Consider the following 5387-nt stretch of genomic DNA (forward strand, 5'->3'; position numbering starts at 1 on the left):
TAATAATAATAATAATAATAATAATAATAATAATAATAATAATAATAATAATAATAATGGGATCATAATATATTGCACTGATTGGAAAGTAATCGTAATTGGTAATTAATTAATGAATTATTGGGACGAAAAGAAATTTTCGAAAGAGCTGTTCTCAATTATTTGAATCATGAGGAAAGAGTCATGAGTGCCAGTCGTAAATTGCAAGTATTTTATTGTGACACGGAAAATAATGAGAGAAAGAAAATTTACTGTACCTCTGGTCACTATTGCTGTCCATTTGAAATTCAAATCGTCATCTGCGCTGTTTCACTTGAACTTATATCTATCGTAACCTCGAAGCAGTACAGAACCAAGTGACATTGAACCTACGAGGCACACGTTTTCATTTCGTTTCCTGGTAAATACACAAAGACGTGTGTTATGACCTCAACGAGGTCTGGCCCTGACTTCCGGTTTCCTGAGTTATTGGTTAACCCATAGCGAAATATTACTTCCCGGTGTTGATCGTTTATACATCAATCGAGCACCTTCAATGATTGTTATTGAATTATGAATAGCTTTCTGAGGATTCAATAGTCAAATTTTGTCAATTAGTCATTGAATTTGCGATTAATAAAGTCCTTTTACCGCACCCCGTGCGGAAAATACCGGATAACTCACGCTGTGGATTTATTCTCCGCTTTTTCAGGTCTTACAATAAAAGTTATTCCAATACACGTACGGAAAAGTATTTTTTCTAACACCTGGGAAAATTCATAGCGAGTTATATAATCCCGCGGGCGGAAAAGTATTTTACCGCACCCCGTGTGAAAATTATTGGATAACACACGCCTCGGATTCATGATTTTTTATCTGTCGACGTAACAAAATGAAAGTATTTTTCAATACATGTGAGGAAATGTGTTTTTTCCCTCCCGTGGGATAAAAATACCCTTTTGCGCACCGTGCGAAAAATCGCGGATAAATCACGCGGAAAAATTTCTTTTCGCTGTTAGGAGGTGAAGGGTAAGGGGAAAACCAATTCTTTGTGGATATATCGAACGATATTTTATTTTATAACATCGAAAAGGATTTCATTGGCCCGGGCCGACTTGTAATTCGAATCCGTCCGGTTTCTAACGGTTCGACAAATTATACCTCATGGCGATTTGTAGGGAAATCAGGAGTCGTCGCAGGATGGAGTGCTCTTGAGAATAAAAAAACATTTGTCCAACCTGATTATCATTTTTGCTTCTCAAATATTTCCAGTTTCTTCTAACACAAAGAATTTTAACGTAGAAATTTTATTTCCGTGTGTCAGTTCGAATCTATGAGAATTCCACGGTTTCTCCACAAGTCGTTAATTTTTATTACTGAAATTGTTTTACGATAAAATGAGGCGCCAATGCCCTGGAAAATGGTGGGGACTAAATACTCTGAATGGACGAAACTCAAGTTGGAAACACTAAACGTAAAAGGATCCAAGTGATAACGAGTTCAACGGAGTCTCCAAGAGACCTCCAGTTATCCTTGCCATTATCGCTTCCGGTGTCACTAAAAACCTTGAGAGTCGTTTCAAAAACAAGGGACAGAGCATCACCCTTGACTCGAAAATTCCTGTAAGAAATATGAGTCGAGAAATATATACACCGCTCGTGTAGTGGAGGAAATATATATATACAATAATATATAATACAACTAAAAAAATATTAAAAACGGAAAAATTGTGAATCAGTAATAATGCGACTTATTAATTATTAATTAATAATACAAATTACCCGGGTAAAAAAAAATGTAATCGGAACTTTTTTTTTTCAAATTTAAAAAAAAATCTGGAAAACTCTTAAAAAATTTTTTTTTATGAAACAAAAAAAAATCGGGAGACAAAACTTTTTTATTTTTGGGAAAGGGTTTGAAAATTTATTTTTTAATTTAAATAGGAAATTTATTTATAGGTTTTCTGAAGAATTCTTATTCGAGTGACTTGAATATAAATCTTCTGATGGTGAGAACGACTGAAATTGATCCTTCAGCCATATTCTTTCCCCTAGTATTTTTTTCCTCGTTTTTTCGAATTCATATTCACAATACGAATCGCAGATTAGTTGGGCACATCTGCGAGACACTTGGAGATGCTTCCACATGAGCACTCGCCATTTTGCTTTCTGCATGTGTCATCCAGACGTGAATTCAGGGATGAATAGAGGAAAAGGAAAAAAGAAAGATTGAATGCGAATATAGAATTATATTCCTCGAGACTCCCACCAGAATACAACACAATGCATTAACAATCATTGAAAATTATACGATTACTGCACTATAATTATTCTATAATTATTAATTATCATCTAGATCAGAAAAATCGGTCTAGATCAGAACAATACGAATTCCAGCCATGCAATTCCTCAAAATCATTGGGAAATTGACGATTTTTTAAACCCTCTATTATTACTATTATTATTAAAATAATTAACAATAAACAAAAAGTATAAAAAATAAATTTCTAAAAAGTATGGAATTATTGTTATCACTCATCCATTAATATTATTTTTTTTTTTTTATTATTTTGTTTATTTCCTTGATGTTACAAATGTTTTCCTTTGTTTTACATCGGTATTCTCCCCTTTCCTCTTTCTTTCGTTAGTATGAGATCAACCATATATAAATTTAATATGCTTAATAACATTTTCATAGAATTTTATGTCCTTATCATTTATTACTCATCCATTAATAAAATCGAACTAAAAATATGAGCAAAAAAATTATTATTTTTGTTCTTAAAATAAATGCATGGTTAATTATTAATCGCGCAATACGAAGAAAATTATTTTGTCGCGGGGTATTTTAAGATGTAGTGATTCACGAGTGATTCGTCTCGCTCATGGATTTTATTTCAGTAATTTTTCTTCCCTCGAAAATAAGTTCCCGAGAAATCACTTGGATCCATTATCTCAAGACTCGCACCTAAGACGTAGTTACGTTATCACATGAAATCGACGTATGCGATTAGATAGCAGTGATAAAATGAAGAAATCCATACAAGTATCGTGTTATCGGTTGATATTTGATTGAAACATCTGTGATTATAATTTTACATTTAATCATAAATCATAATTCGTGAAAGAAGGTGTTACAGTGCAACTGTGAGTAATAAATCGGCTTGTATTACAGCCCAGGGAATGCTCATTGTTTATGAGGAAATGATAACAGCCAATTTTTGTTCGATTGCAATTATCTCTTGTGTCATTACAATAATGTGAGGACACGTCTCGATTTAATTATAATTTTATATTTTTTAAAATCTGCGGGAAACAAGTCGATAATCGAATGACTCGGGATTAACAAGCGATTATGGGAAGAATCGAGATAGATTGACGCAGAGAGCGGGAAAAGATGCCTCTTCCAGGAATATCAAAGGCCAAGGCGAAAAAGAATCGATACCAATGATACTGAATAAACTAAATAAAATAGTAGTAAAAAAATATCACAGCGATACGAGTGGCTTGTCGGATTAAATATGACTGGAGGACGAACCAGTTATTTTTTGATGAAAAAAGTTGCTGGAATTATTTCCCAACTTCTTCGATACTCGTCTCTGGAATATTTATGCAATCGGTTATCGATACGAGACTCGAATGATCTTTATCATTTTTTATTGATCGTGATTGCGACTAAAATATTAAATTTAACAAATTATTGTTCGGATAGATTTGGAAAATGCTGGAATTACCGAAACAATTATTCTATTCTTTTTCTTTTTTTGTTTAAATCCCGAATGCGGATTTTAATTTACAGCAATTTCATCCTACTTTCAGTGTTTTTATTATTTTTATTAACAAATGCGGATTGTTCTGGAATCATCTTCGCGGATTGTTTATTATAAATTAAGTGACACCTGCTTTGCAATTCTCGTTCTTTTTTTTTTCATCAAATAAACTCACACTCAGTCGTTCGACACGTTAACTTCACCTCGAGGACTTTCACATTTCGTGGGTAATTTCGAATAAATAATAAATTGTCGTTACGTAAGTGTTTGAATGGCTGAGCTGATGTATCTTGGTTTTTTTCCTTCGGTCGAGGGGAAATTGTGGGATTATCCAACGAAATTAATCTTTTTTCTGGATTATCTTTTTGTTTAGTTTCCGTGGAATAAACAATAGAGGATAAAATTGCGATAAAAATAATCCAACGAAATTTATTCCTCTGCCTTCTCTTCTCGTTTTATTCCCATGGAAATAATTAAATCCAATTCAATTCTTGTTGAAACCCAGAGGCAATTGATTAATAATATTAATTATTAGTCGCGGGAATATTATTCAGGAAAATAATTTATTTTAATTGAGGGATTAACATTGAATGGAGAAAACATTCTGTTGAAGTTTGCAAAACATTTATTTGGATTGAATGAAATATTTAAATAAATAAAAATCGTAATCTGAAAATTGTTATCAATATCTTTTAGCCATTTTTGTCGTCAGCTCTCGATAAAAATGAAAAAAGGGCGGAGTTTATTGTGAGATTCGAAAAATTCGATAGGTCGACCGGAAAAATCTCCCCCTTTGGAAGGACACGTTTTTATTGGAAGATACGACCCCTCGATTCTGCGTACAATTCCCTTTCTTATCCGACTCACAAATAAATGGAGAACAATACTAAATAAACATTTACTCCATTTTTTATAATATTCCTTGAAATAATATTTTCCAAATCCATGAAATCCGGAAAACCCAAAAAATAGCAAAATTTCGAGTAATTATTTTTCTGAATTCTCCGCCTACTAAACATAAATCATTGTTAAGAAATAAATTCTCAGTATTAAAATAAAACAATTAACATTAATTAGATGAATTTTTCCGGAATGCTTCTGAAAATGTAAAAATTCCCGGAGAATTTCCACTAATTTTCCAATCCTCTATTTATGAACAGCTCGTTCCACCCGTCGTAGAGATAAATTCCGCAATAATTATTCAACTCTATAAAATAAAATCTACGATAAATAAACAATCGGAAAACTCGTTAGAATTTCTCCAATAAATATCTTATTAATAACCGAGAGTCGTTTGGCTGTAAATAACTGATAAAACATTGCAGTCAATGGATTTGTCTATCAGCCAGATAGATTGACGATAATGTGATGCACGAGTCACGATTTGCCCTTCGGAGAAAGGGAAAGTCTCAGCCGATGAAAGTCTCATACATGTCTCGGAAGAGTGCATGAGCATTACTATTACCATCACCGATTAAAATCTTTGAGGCTGATACGACCGATGGATTACGTCTGCCGAGACTCATTTGCCCGTCTATAATTATCGACGCACTTCCGCGATGCCACTCTCGCTAAAAAATATTCTACCATTCGACAAATAAATATTTTACCAATCAACCTAATCTCCACTATTTTCTCT

Source organism: Fopius arisanus, unplaced genomic scaffold (genome assembly GCF_000806365.1).
Source record: "Fopius arisanus strain USDA-PBARC FA_bdor unplaced genomic scaffold, ASM80636v1 scaffold00112, whole genome shotgun sequence".
Lineage (NCBI taxonomy): Eukaryota > Metazoa > Arthropoda > Insecta > Hymenoptera > Braconidae > Fopius > Fopius arisanus.